This window comes from Gavialis gangeticus, unplaced genomic scaffold, assembly GCF_001723915.1.
Source record: "Gavialis gangeticus isolate Ggan-Ray unplaced genomic scaffold, GavGan_comp1, whole genome shotgun sequence".
Classification (NCBI taxonomy): Eukaryota; Metazoa; Chordata; order Crocodylia; family Gavialidae; genus Gavialis; species Gavialis gangeticus.
The window spans coordinates 25,886,722-25,901,730 of record NW_017729000.1 but is presented as its reverse complement, the minus strand read 5'-3'; the positions used below and the strand labels follow the sequence as shown (position 1 = coordinate 25,901,730).

At 40.6% G+C, this 15,009-nt stretch overlaps 1 long non-coding RNA gene across 2 annotated transcripts in view; it reads right to left on the bottom strand.

The window, feature by feature from the left end:
- Nucleotides 1-2,065: 2,065 nt before the first annotated feature.
- The window catches only part of LOC109290085, a 19,524-nt gene continuing 6,580 nt past the window's right edge, over nt 2,066-15,009 (bottom strand). Inside the window, exon 2 of one of the 2 annotated variants that reach the window (XR_002095518.1) lies at nt 2,066-2,590. This is a non-coding gene — a long non-coding RNA (uncharacterized LOC109290085). Of the gene's footprint in view, nt 2,591-7,123; nt 10,220-15,009 lie in introns of those variants that run through there. The other variant, XR_002095519.1, reaches the window with a different exon arrangement.

The window sequence follows — 15,009 nt, the reverse complement described above, 5'->3', positions numbered from 1 at the left end:
CACAATGGTAAAAGTGCCTAAACTCTTTAGTCCTGCTATACTTGCTCGCAGTTTTTCTAGTGCAGACAGTATGCTACTTTATCCAGCAAGCCACAGAAACAGTCCCTAAGTGCTCTCTAGACCAGTGGTCTCCAAAGTGGGGTGCGTGCAAGACGATGCATTGGGGTGCGGGAAGAAAATATTAGAACTTCTATTTATATTTATATAAATATACATATATTGGGGGTGTGTGCTCAACATTTTTGTACTGATAGGGGTGCGTGAATATAAACATATATTGGGGGTGCGTGCTCAAAAATTTTTTACTGATAGGGGTGCGCGATCAAAAAAGTTTGGAGACCACTGGTCTAGACCACTGTCTGCCTTTCTGCCCTCAGAATGAGCCAGCATTAAGAACTTGCTGTCATAGGACGCTTTTACACGTTCTCCAGAGATGGGGCTTTAATTAGAGCAGCTCTGAGAGCCACACAAGTGCCAGCCTATCTCATACATTAGTGTCCCCACACTTAAAAATGGCGGTGGGGGCACTTGAACTAAAGCTCATTTGACGAGCTTTATTTAGTTCAAGTGCCTCTGCCACTTCTAAGCACAGGGATGCAAGGAGGTTGCTGGATCGTGGTCATTGCCATGCAGTTGTTACTGGGCAGTCATTTAGTGACAGCGGTGCATGGGTTGTTGCAACGAGGTACTGCGCAGTAGCATCCACATCACAGTTCATATCCGCCGATGCCACGTTGCCGTAGCTCATCGCTGTGGTTACGTAACATCTTGTATAGAGGCGCCCACTGACACAGACAGCTTAGACGCATACAAGTGTTGGGCTGTGAGGATGCAGTGCTATTTCATTCTTTTTCATAACTCCACTCTTCAGCCATTCTTTATATCCTTTTTTTAATATATCAGTAGTCAGCACTCTGCATCACTCAAACTAAGGGAATCCTCAGGATAAAAAATGGCCTCTTACAGTGTCCGTGTGGTGGGCTGGAGGAAGGTGAGGGAATAAAGGCATAGATAGTACAGCTGTGGCTTCATTTTAGTTACAGTACCTGATGAAACTTTTTCTATTCCTTCAATGCCAGACCTTGTCTGCTCCCAAAAGTTGCATTCATGTAACTGAAGTGCTGTAGATATCTTAAGTGGAGCAACCACTTTGCGTGCACTCATTTGCTTTAACTATATTTGTTTTTAAAACAATTTATTTAAATCAGTGCAACTATTTTGTTTACATAAGGCCTCAGAAGACCAGTGTTTATCTATTTTTTTAATCTCATGTTTATTAAAATATTGCTATTATCAGTAGGTCATATGAAATCTGTTCACCATTATTTTCAGGTGAATAAGGAGCATTTTACTAAGTCATATAGGAAATGACCCTCGAGTGATTTCCTTAATACTCATTTTTTACTCTGTTTTGGGGAGGAGGAGACGGAGGGGTTCAGTTTTTTGCCAGTAGCAATACAACCAATATTGCCATTGTGGCCTCAGATGTTTTTGAGTAAGAATTTGAGGTAGTACGAAAAACCACAATACCCAGGTCTTATTTCCATGTAACTGGCTTGTTGAGAGTGGGCCTGCAAATCTTTTTGTTTGTACAGAACTTGGCCATATATATTCAAGCCTGATTATGGCACTTAAGCCTTACTACAATATAAATATAAATTAATAATAGTTTTTGTTAAACGTAGGGTTGTGCATTGAGTTGTGCACACGTGACATTCCAGATTTTCTCATTAATGAACGCGAGATCAGTATTTTGGCCTCAACTAACAATCGCTTGTGAAAAACAAGTATTTTCACTCATCACTGGGAGGCCCATTGCAAACTCATGGACTATACAAGTCAGCAAATGAACAAGCTCAAAAAAGGTAATACATGATACAAAAATTACCTTTATCCATTCATTTTGCAAATTGTGATTTAGTCTTAATTATTCAACAAAATATATCATGTGATTGTACTACTAAGAATAGAGGACTCATAAAAACACCACCTGTTTCATGGTATGTGGATTAGCAGTATTTTTTTTGCATTTAGAAGCCCCATTTGTCTTTAAATACCTTTTTTTTTAGTTTTTTTTCATCACTTGTCTTTTTACCAAGGATCTTTGCCTGAAATCAGGGATATTATTTTTAGAGAGAGCAATGGTCTCTCTTGCTTTTTTTATCCATGGGTGAGCAAAATTTCACAATATCCTAATCGCTTCAACAAATGTTATTTTGTCATAGGCCAAAAGATGTTTGAATTCCACTGAAGAGTCGTTCAAAGGACTGGTTGTTCTTGTAAAAATAATAAAGATCTGGGGTTTTATGTGATTACTTTTAATGAAGAATGAGAGGCAACATACAGAAATTGTGATATACATAGTTTATTAACTATGAGTCATCTTTTGCTTAATCAGATACTGTAAATAAAATTACGAGTTCTTGGTTGTTTGTCCAAATACTGTGTACAGGATCTTGCATCTTAGGAAGATACAATCTCTGTTCTTACCTTTTTAAGCCCTGGAAAAACATATTGGTGTGTCATCTTGTAAAGAAGAAGAGAACAGCAGGTATTTTCACAATGTCTGTTCTTGGGAAGCAAGAAGAATCTAGGACATTGAGCAACAGCGATGGTTAACTAGAGATTTAGGCTAACGATCACTTTACTCTCAGTGGCAAGCAAGCTGTTTCATTGTCACACACTTATTTTTTTTTCCACATATTGAAAAATTAAAACGTAAGCTAGTTTACTGCTGCCCTGTAGGTTGTCTTGTGACAGCAGTACAAAGCATAAAATGTCACCAAGTCAGAATGGTAGTATGTTATGCTCAGTTTTTTTGGGAAGAAAATAACAATACAGTATTCAGTGCCACACTGATAAAGGCCCTGACATTAGATTTTTGGTTCTAAATAATGTTTTTGTCACAAATTCAGAGGGTTGCACTGGATTTACCCCACAATTCTTTGTGCATAATCTATATGTTTGCTGTAAGGTAGTTCTAGTTGCTAAATTATGTGTTATTTCTGAGAGAGAGTTGCACCCTACTGGTCCAGTCTAGTTTAAATTCTTAAAAGGCTGTTGATGTGTCATTATTTTCCATTTAGTGTAGTCTCATGCTTTCTGTAACACTAAAGAAGTCTACTCAGCAGGAATTCAGGAAGGCAAGGAACTGAATTGTGATCCAAGATCTTTTTAAACCACCATGAATGAATACTCCATTTTTCTTAACTTGGTTTTTTCTACCATAGGTCTCAACAAGTGGCAGCATATTACATCAGACAGTGACGAGTCCTGCTGCTCCCTAACAGTGTCTGACAGACCACTGTGGATTCAGATTGGGGGTATTGAAGTTAACAGTGAAATTGGCAGGTCTGTCTGTTTTAAGCCCAGCCTAAAATGAAGAGGGGCATTATGTTATCAATCAGTCATCCCCAAAGGAGGTTAGGTTAGAGCTGATAAATTAGCAATTACTTTATTTCCTGCTTTCATTTCAACTTTGTGCACCTGTACCTCAGCGTACATTTTAGTTGTGTTCCTTGACCCTAACCTGGTAATAAGGTTTACGTGTATTTTCTTGAATAAATTAAAACTCACTTTTTTCAGATTGGCTTCTGAAATGTTGCACTATACAAGCACATTAAATAATGACAGAGGCCCTAATAAAGGTCAAAATGTATTGGTATATTCTAAGCTAGATAGTCTCAAGCTTTTCATTGGGTGAACCACATCTTAATAGAAATTGCCTGTGGACAGCTCCCTTTCCAATTTAACTACATGGAATCTTCCCCCGGCCACTGGTACCTGCAACTAAGTAGCCAGAAACGAGAATTAAAACCATGTGACCAGATAGGTCTCAGCAGGCCACCAAAAAGTGGTCCACGGACCACAGTTTGGAAACCACTTCTCTAAGAAAATGGTTGTTACTTTAAAGATTGAGTATTTTTTTAAATTCCTAGGATCTTAATCCTTGAAAGAGTCAAGCTAGCATGCAAGGCATGTGCTTAAATTTGAACACATGCTTAAATCCCATTGAAGCTTAATCTAAGCAAGTGCTTAACTGTTTCCTTTAATTAGGGTTTAAATTGGTATTCATACCTTCTGTTTGATAGAGGAGCATGCAAACTTTATATATTTTTTCTATGCATTTTTAAGGTAGGGTTGAAAATCTTTGCCTTGTATGTACAGGGCTTATTTTGTCATGAGAAAAAAAAAAGATTCTGGTTCTGTCTTTGGCCTGTAGACTTGAAGCAGCTTGATCCAGTATTATTCCATTGTGCTAGGTCTAGCAAGTTGGATATGCTTTGGTAATTTATAATGTAAGAAATATGTGCCGTGTGCTGGTTCTACAGAAGATTTTGGACTATCCCCAAGGATGTGAGACAACTGATACTTTGTGGGTTGCTGGAGATGGTATGTCAGCTCTGACAAAAGAAGATTTCCACTCTTTAGTGAGGGTGTTCTGAGTCCCGCATTGGCGAGCCCCAAAATGTTAGGAAGATACTCTGTTAGCTGACTTGCACTGTAGAATAAGCTCCATGTATTTCTGAGTAAGTGAAGGCAAGTGTTTGTGAATGTATCACCTGGGATGCTGGAAAGTCAGGTGCAAAAGGTAAAATGCTTGTTTAAGGTTCAAAATGCTGTGTGTTTATCGTGGTTTTATGTGCAGCACATGGCCTTAAACTTCAATTACAATTGCTAGTTACATTAAAAGCCGGTGGAAGACCATATGGTCTATTAACACCATCTGCCCACTACTTTAGACAAACAAAATGTTAGTGTACAGCATAGAAATTGTGGGCCTAATTCTACCATTGTTATTCCTGTGCAGTGCTCCTGAAGTTCACTGAGTGAGAGCGGTTGTGTTAGTGAGGTTTGAATTTGGAACTTGAACTTTTTAGTTGCTTGTTGTATGCTAAATTGACAGAAACAGCCCTTGCCAAACTTAGATGTTTGCACATCTTGGATAAAACTTTAATTTTGCCCTATAGGATTTTTATATTTGTGACAAGATTTTTGTCCCTATAGCGCACATGATATGGAATATTCCATCAGGAAGAGTTTCTGCACACAGTGATGCTTTTGTTATCCCAGGCTTTCTTTTACAGGCCATCATAATGTCAAAGCTCAGCCAGCCACAGAAGTGCAAAGCCAGTATCGGCAACCTGCCACATTTGGGGCAACCTGCCACATTTGGGGGATATTGTAGTCTATTTCAGCATTTTTGGGGAAGCAAATGTAATTCTTTTTCTTTAAACTTTGTGCACAGTATTCAGCCTAGTGACCTCCACCAACAGTAAATGTTATTTCATTGGAACTGCAAAGTACGTTTTGCAGAAATCAGCACTTTGCTCCCTATCTGTAGCTTTGGCATCCTTTTCTTTGTAGAGGTTTTGCACATTCAGCTCATTCATCTTGAATGAGCACATAGTTAGAAATGGTTGCAGTCTTCCTGCAAGAAGACTGAGACTACTTCCGCAGCTGAGGTGATATTAAGGGTTAACTGATCCCACACATGATTTTTAGCTAGAATGCCAAGATACAGCGTATATCTCTGCACAGAAATTCTGCAACCTGTGTCCTCTCCTTTGGATCTGAACATTCCCGAACTCCTACTCTCAGCTTCTTCTATTGCAGGACAGGGTGTAGGACAGAATGAACGGTTTTGTCAGTGTTTCATGTTGTTGTTTCATGGCACAATAAGCGACTTCAAACTGAAAAATTCCTCGGTATACACCCCTTGCCCCCTCCTGTGTCAGGATCATTGTCCTTTTGTTTTTCATCTTTCCTTTCCCATCCCACCCCCTATGTATCTAGTGATTTATCAGGCTCCCCTCCCCCACTGCTAACTTTTAAGCCCATTCCTCTGTCTTCTCTGAAGAGTTGCATCTTTTTAGTCAGAGCCTCAGGATTTAGGCCCCCCCATGGTCTTTTCTGTTAATCAGGTGGTATTGTTTAAGGCATTCCTTTTGGAGGTAGTGGGAAATGTATATAAAACAATTCTCAAAGTCTGAGGGAGTTCCTGCAAGATCAGAAAGATAAATCAGTACAACTGAGCTGGTTTTGTTGGACCCTCCCTCCTCCTATTTGCATCTCTTGGCAAATCAATCCATGATACACCACTGTAACTCTCTGAATAATAAGCTACTGTTGATGGCTTTGTAGAAGAACTGTTAATTACCTGGACTGTTCCTATCTGCTTGCCATTCTCTTATTAGTATCATTTGAGGCAAGCACAGATAATAAGCCAAGCAGTGACTGAAAGGAAATATGTCAGCAGCTTTCTTTTTGCTGTTCCATTGTCCTCTGTAGCTGTAGCACATATTCAAAGTACAAACTGTGTTGGTACTTTTAGTTATTGATGTGTTACATGGTTATAGAGGTTTTGCATATTAATCATTCCTATTTAACTACCTCTGGAAATGTAAATGAACTCTTGGTGCTGCAGTTTGGTGAGATTTAAAATGGGGCCAGGAAGGCAGGTTCTGCTTCACTCCAAGCTGCAAGGAACTTGTTCAGTTTAATATGCCTTATAACAATGTTAAGGTTGTTTTTACCTTCTCATGTGTAGAATAGATCAAACTTAGCAGGTGAACTGACAACTGTTTTGGCCACCTCACATTTTGTTTGTTGGTTCTTGCAGTACCAGCAAAGAAGTTTAACCATTTTTCCTTTCTCTTACCTTTTCAGCTCAGAGGCATTAGCCAACTGCTGGTTTTATGGAACGTCATTACACTGCCACGAAGAGCACCAGCTCATCAGGACTGACAGAAATTTGAGACTGAATTGTTATAGTTTTCTTCTGAAATCTTTACCAAGTAGTAAATGTTTGGGAAGGGCTCATGTCAAGTACCCTCCCAACTCACCCTGCTGTGAGGGCACCTGTATCTATTGTACATTTTCTTTGGAATTTAAAAAAAGATGCATTAGGACATATTTTATAAAACTTTTCTGCAATAAATGATGCATGAGATGAGGAGCGACTGTATGAAGTGTACGTGCAAGGAACCACTTGAATTATAGTATGAAGAATCACTGCAAATAACTGGTATTTTTTAATGCGACAGTCACATTGATGTTTGACAGGCCCCAGTGATGGAGCCAATTGCCTGGAAATTTACTGTAACCTTTGTTTTAACTCTTCAACTTTCGCGTTGCATTTTCCATTCTACAAGGCTTAGTTAGTATTAGTGCAGGTGTTAGCAGAGCTGTGGCCTGTGATTAAAAGCATGTCCAAAACCAGCTGTATTGTAAAATATGAACAGTCCTGCTATGAGACCAGTGTTTCCTATAGAGATGGTGGGCAGGATGACAACAGCAACTTCCATGTATCTCTAAATTATGGGAAAATTGCTTCCCTGTGAATATGGTTGTAGTTTCTTTATGCTAATATAACATTTTGGGAATTGACAATTGTTGGAAATATATCATGAAAGGGCTACATCACTGATAGTATATAGTCAGTTAGATTTGCTTATGATAGTGTAACAATACAGAGCCAAGAATGGATACTGCTTAGATGAGAGGCCAGTCATTTGCCAAGTAATGAGTTTATTTCATCTTCCTGCACAAAATTTTTCTCATACAGGTAGCTGGTATACCAAGGGTTTCCATTAGGATTTCTTGTGGTAGTTGATCTGCATAGCATTGACTACTTTGAATATCCTCATGTTGAAATGAGAACACGTAATCCTTTATCCTTTTTGCAAAAGTTGTTTGGTAACAATTATGTCAGCTGAAGCTACTGAGTGCTGAGAACAATGCTGAAATATTGGCTTGCCAGATAATTTATTTGCTACTGATTTGTGTGCACATTTTCTTGACAGAATAGCGCTTAAAATTCTTCTTAATGTTAGTGAGGGGTTCACGGGATACCAAAGTTGGAAAGTACATATTTGTTTTGGAGAAGAGAAAATGCACACATAATATTAAGACCTAATAAAGTACAAGTTCCTGTTTCCATGGAAAAGCAAAGTCTTGTACTAACCTCTCTTCCTACTTTGTGTTTTGATCTCACTGGGGAATGTAAAATATCTTTGTCCAGGGGATTTGAAGAGAGAGCACCTTTCTTGATAGGTATGTCATCTAGCACAAAGAGGATTTTACAACCTCCATGAAAAGGGCATGAATTAAATACATTAGTTAAACACAGTACCCATAATTGTATATAATTTCTCTTGGCTTTAGTATTTGGCAATACAACAAATTCATATTTTTAATGGAATGGGGGCATAATAATCCAGATCCATAAATACTATATTGGTGGTACATATGACCTAAAACAGTTTTATATTAGAGGTTTAGAACTTTTTCTAGTTCTATTAGCAGTGACTGCTAAATTTATTTATTAAAAACAAACTGAAACCATATCATCTAATATTTTTCAAAAAAACTATGTTAGTTCCATGTTCAAGCTGTGTACCACTTTTCAAGTTGTGCCACTTCTCATAATAAACTGCAGATTAATTTTTAAATTGAGATTAGTCATTATTGCTCTGCAGTATTCTGCCTTTCTGATGTAGTCAAAACAGAGGGTCAGCAGTCTAGACCTGCACCACAGCCTGAAATTTGACTCAGAGTTATTATAAATTAAGGCAACTTGCTCTTTGAGAGAGAGAGAGGGAAAGGTGGTACAGTGAGCTACTGTGCTATCCTTTTACCTCTGGAGAGCAAAAGATGATTGTATTACAGATGAATGAGGATCTCATCCCTATTAAAGGAATCACTTTTATCTTCTTTTTCTTTTTTTTAAAAAGACAACATGGCACAATTTCTGCTCAGGAAAAAGGCCCAGGACTGTAATGGCAGGGTTATTGCATGTTGGGATTGAAAAATGATTGATGTTATTTATGAAAGCCAGTAGTGCCTGCCTATCTGATTCTTAACCAGTGTTCTTATTCCCTCATCTTCAAGAGCGCTGGCACACACTACTTAAAATGTACAAAATGTTTGAGAGAGAGAGGTGCAGGTCTCTGCATTTGAAAATATGGGTAAACTAAGCAAATAGCATAAAAATAGACTAGGTAGCTAACCATATTTGCTCATGAAAAATGAGTTTATTTTCACGGGAAGTATTGTAGTCATTTTGTTTGAAACCAGATTTTCATTTTGAAATGAAATTGTCAGGGATATTTTAATGATACAGAATTACAGTAATGTATTGCTTTTTACTTTTTGGCTTTAGTTGCTTAATATTTAAGCTTTGCTCCATGCTACCTTTTTGTCTGTATATTGAATGGTCACTATGCCTCCTTCATTTTGTAGACTTGAATGAGGAAAAAAATATGATTCCCCTTTAAGGTTTGCTCAAGAAGTAAGTGTTAAAGAATGTTGTGTAACATTTATTCAAATAAAGCCTTGATTTTTTTCAGCACTTTTTAAAGGGTAGTTGTGTTGAAAACATTTATCTGCTGTTATATTCCACCACCCGTCTCCTTAACCTCATTGATTGAATCTCACATCTTTATATTTTCTGAATTGATGCAAGGGTGAAACCTAGGATACAGCTCTGCTGCTCTGAGCGCAGACAGACTAGGCTAATGCTGTGCAACCTTGAATTCAAGCTATTGTGGCTAAAATGTGTTAAGTGTTCCTTGACCAACTGGAAACTTTCCAGAAGAAATGAGAACACCCCTACCCCTTCATAATAACAAGGAAAGAGATGGCAGACCATGAAGAAGCAAATATAAAAGAAAAAAAAAAGAGGATGGCTCTGCTTCATAGCTGCAGTGAAGGAGCACTGGTAGCAGCTCAGGAAGGGAAATACTCAGTGGTCATTGGGGATTGGTGCAACAGAGGTTCTGCTCTGTGCCTCTGGCATTGCTACAGATATAGAAAGTGGTGTAAGAGCTCTGTGCACTCAGGAATTGCATCTTCTGGTGGCTAGCTAAAGTCTGTGGTTCCACTTTGGGAGAGTGGCACAAAGCACCTGGGACACCAGGAAGAGCTGGGCTTTGAACTCAAGCTCTGCATGTTGATCTATCACTGGGATCCCACTATGACTGTTTTTTGTTTGTGATAGTAATGACTTCAGACGCATGCATCCAACCCAGGTAAGTGTTATGGAATATTTCTCCATTTAAATAGAAAACTGAGTTGCATTCGCTCATAATTTTGCCCTAAAGGGAGGAAAACATGGTACATTGCCATGGATAAAGAGCACAGAATCTCTAGTACTAGGGTCAAAGTAGGGTCAGGTTGCTGCATATTTCTACAATTGGTAGCATCCATGCTGCATTGCCTGGTAAAAACAAAAAAAATTGCTACTTTCAGTTTCTACAAATGAAGTCTGCCATTGTGAACGAAAGAATGTCCCAATTTAATCTAAGTGTCCGAGTTTATCAAATATAAGCAGGCTTTTTAGAGAAGTCCCTACTGTGTTCAGAAATATTTATTAAGCATGCTAATCCTGAATGAGCACATCCCTCTTTATGCTATGGACAGAAGTGGAACATAAACTGCTTTGTCATCAAAAACTGGTTTAAACCTGTAACAGAACAGAAGTTTAGTGCACATAAACCAGTTTCAAAATGGCTGAAACTGGTTTAAGATAACCCTGTTTGAATGTAGTGTCAGACTTAACTGATTTGTGTCAAACCGGTTTAGGAAACTTCTGTCCTAGACCCCTTTCTTGTTCAAGTTAAATCAGCCCCCCAGCATGCTTTCCAGCCCTGGGCTGGGCTGTGCTGTTTGCTCCAGAAAGCAGGGATGGCCTCACCCCTCTGCTCCCTAGGCTGGAACAGTAAGGGCTGGCTGACAGAGGAGGGGAGGGGAGGGGGGACAAGCCCACCTGGGGTTGCAGCCCAGTCTATGGGGAGGGGGAACTGCTCCCCCCAGCACACCCCAGCTGGAGCCTGGGGTTGGGGGCGGGGGGCAGTTAAACACCCCTTCCCCTGCTCAAACTTACTGCTGGCTTCAACTGTAAACTACAAATCCTAGAGGCACCTGGAAGCAGGAAGAGGAAGTTATGAGCAATCCTGCAGAGTCCTGCTGTTTGTAATTCTGGACTGCAAATCCCTGAGACCTCTGGGGCAGCAGGACGAGGAAGTAAACACACAGACAAACAGCCATGCTCTGGCACCCCCCAGCTTCTGGTCTTAGCCGCTGTAGGCATGTGGCTGCATTTCGTGAATCAAAGGTAAATGTCTGTTCATTTCCGTTTCAATTTAATCTGTGCAGTTTAGAATAACCAGCAAAGACTGAACTGATTCAGCCTCCAGGCTTTTTGACTGTCTGTACCTAGCCTTTAGGTTGCGTATGATTTGCCTGAAGGCAGTACTAAAGCAACCGACCTATTGTGCAGTAGTATGTAGCTGGTAACTTGATGGGAGTGGAGTTGAACCAAGCACCTTTGCTAGGTACTAACCTTATTTGTTGGAGTTAAATGATAGTGCTGATGTACCCAATCTGGAATAAAGATACTTGGCATCTACTTCCCTTCATTTTATCATGACCATTTTCTTGCTCACTTTTATTTTGAAGCCCATCAGTGCTTCTCCACCCATGTCTCTTGTTTGGTAGCAGGTGCCTTTTCCTTTATGTATGAAAAATGTCAAAGTTCTGTTTTGAGGAACTCCAGTCTTCCTCCTCTTCCTCATTAGTCATTCATTCTTGCAGCAGTCCTTCCTAAATTGGCTGGCCTCATTAGGCTTATGGTAGAGAGGGGAAATCCTACTCAAATGTAATTGCTCACTAATAACTTCTGGTCTATGACATTGTGTCTGTAGCTTCTCATCATGGGAATCACCTGATTTTGCTATGTGGGTATGGAGCCCATGAGAGTGGTTAACTACACATATTTCATGGAAGTCTACAGTTGTTATACTGATTAATCTTTACTACAGCAGCACCATAATGAAGGTATAAAAGTAACACCATCCCTGCCAATGTTGAAATCTCCCAGACCTTTGCATTCAAGAATGCTAAGTGTTTACTGCTCCCTTAAGCATCAGCAAGGTGATACTTAATAAGGGCAAAGTCATGTGTGTAACAGCTGCTTAATGCACAACCTGAGGTAGGAAGATTTTATTTCTGGCTGTCTGAAAGGTGGGAAGCAAGTTGGAGGAAGTAAAATGTACTCTCAGGTACAGTGTGTAGTGGGGAAAGAAAGAAGGACTGGTTCTATTCTGGACCAGTCCTAGGGAAACAAGCAACAGTGATAGAAAGAATAAGGCTATTGCATGAGTGCTGTGCTCCCAAATTCCAGTTCATCCAAGTAAATATCTAGGCAAGAATTGCAGAGTGGAAGTCTTCTCCCAGAACCTCACAGGAGACCAATGAGGTGTAAAAGCTTTGCTTTACTTTTATGCATCCCTTAATTGGGGCTGGGCTGGTTTCTCAGTGTAAGTTAGTCTTCTAGCTGCCAACTGCTCCCTGGCAGCTGTTTATGCAGACTGGGGACTGCAGCGAGATATAAAGGCCATTTTGGCAATTCCTTTTCCTTAGCTATGCTCTCTGAAGCAGCACACAAGCTGCTACCTGTACTTTGCTTTGGAAAGAATAGCTTGAGAGTTGTGTGGCAATTCTCCCACGGTTAGTGAGGGTGAATTTGGGGCCAAATGCAACAGAGAACTTGCTCTCTGGCAAAGAACTGCACAATCTGTCAGACAACAAACAAGTGCAGAAGGACACTGAGAATGTCAGCAGCATTGCAAAGCAGTGTCAGCAGAGCCCCAAGCAGCTGCTGGAAAGGTGACAGACCCCTGTGAACACTGCTTGGGTGTTAGCTGCCACTCCTGCTTTTTCTTTTTTTTTATTCCCTTACTCGCTTGCCCTCCCTGAAGCTTTTAAAAATGGATTTGTCAGTCTCCTCCCCACTTATCTCATCAAGCAGGAAGACTGTATGTAATCATGGCTGTTGAAAGGAAGTAAACTGAGAGACACAGTGCACTTGCATGTCACCAGCAAAGGGAGCAAACCGATTTCCTCTTTCAGGCCAAGTGCTGGCAGCTGTAATATCTTAACTGCTTTCTGCAGCCTGCTTTGCAGTTCTGTGCATGCCTGTTCCCTATCCCTTGGGGTTTTAGTTCTCTCATCCTGACTTACTCCCTGCAAAGTCCCAGTCCAACCTGAAATGCAAAGAGTGGTCTCTGCAAGGGACAACTTAAACCTGCAGTGGGGAATGCAGGTGACTGTTTTGTTGTGAGATGAATTGTCACAGCCCAGGATTGGTTGTAATTATGAAATGCAGCTGGGGCTCTGACTTGCGCAGAGGGCTTTGTTTTCAAAATGCAGGCATCTCAGTAGCTCTGATATCTAGCTGCTGCTGCTCTGCCTGCTTGTTGCTAAATCCCCAGTGTTCCTCCAATGAGCTGGACCCAGAGACAAGCAGGGAAAGAAGAAGGAATGGAACAGCATCTAGCATATGACAAAGAAATCACCAGATGTGAATGCAAGCCATCAGCACTATTCAGCTGGCTATAGGCAACCCTTCCCAAAAGTCTCTGGCTTTGCTCTGGCTAGCCATAGGGAATAGGGCAGAAAACTACCCCCTACAGAAGGGGTGGGCAAAATGCAGCCTAGGGGCTAGATGTGGCCTGCCAGGCCATTCTACCCAGCCCATGGGGCCCCTAACAAAATGTAGAAAATTAATATTTATCTGCCCATGGGTGCGTATCATGCAGCCCTCGATGGCTTGCCAAAACTCAGTAAGTGGCCCTCCGCCCAAAATAATTGCCCACCCCTGCCCTACAGTATATGGAATCACTCTGCTGTGCTTTGATCCCCAAATGGTAAATTCCCACTAAAGCTGCATTACTTCATCTGGAGCCATTTGTTGCCAGCAGCGTCTTGAGCACTGAATGGGACAATGAGTAAGGAGTCACAATCCCACCCACAAGTTCCAAACTGGGTGCTGCAGATGCACTGTGAAGAGGTCAGGAGTGCGGCATTATCGAGAGGAGTCACTCCAGCAAAGACAGAGCATTCCACCTCTCCTCTGGATTTGCTCAGAAAACTGCCAGGATCTGAAACAGTTCTGACAGCTCATCCTCAATGCACTAACAAAAACAGTGAAAACATATTCAAATTAACTTGACATCCCCACCCCTTCCCTCAGGGACATTTTGTCACGGGTATCTCAAGCAATGAAACAGACCTGTGCACTGCAGTACCTTCCCAAAGCTTTTCCAGCAGCCAGGCACAAAACCACTGAGTAGACTAGAAAAGACCATCGTTCCTGCCATCTCACTTGATTGATATGTCAATCTGCAGCTAGTGCTTTATATTACTAGCTGTATTACAGAACAGAACTCATCCTCTTACATCCAAAGTCCTGGTTAAAGGACATAGAGCGCTTTATATTCCAATAATGTAAGAAGAAGAAAAGCCTAAACAATGTGAAATATTTAAGGAGGCACAGTTAATGTCTGGGGTGCTGAAAGGCTTATATTATGCAGCTGGCTGTATAATCTTAGTTGTAGGGTGAGAGCCTTACTTAAGTGGGACAAACTATTAGTGTCAAACTAGTCATCTAGTGAAGGGCCTACCATCTCCAGACAGCAAGTAGTATATACTGCTGCTGTTTTCCAGGTCTGCCCTGGAGCAGACTGGATTAATAGCCTTAGTAAAGCCAAGTAAGGGAAACCTACTTCAAGCCCAGTACAACATGTTCAGTTTACTGTGTACCAGCTCTTAATACTCTCTCCCCCACAAAGAACCAACTACTAAAAGAGGGGAAATTAAGCACTGATGCTGCTTCCTAAGGACTCCAGTGCTGAGTTAAAATTAAAAATGGTCAAGGCTTTCGGGTTCAGATGATTACCCCCCAAATGCACACACAATTAGAAATGCCATGTTAATGGTTTTCAGCTGTTTTACATATTTAATCTATGATAGCTTTGCTCTGTCAGGGTAGGCTGTAATGACTCTGATGGCAAAGTGCCACACAAGCAAGAGCCTGACAATTTACAGCATCTCAAGAGGCTGCTTCTTTGACAAGCTAGGCAGTGTCTGAGCTGAAGGAGACACTCCTTAGCAATTTCATGTTAGAGCATGAGATTGCATGGAGTAAAAAAAAAAAAAAAAAAAAAA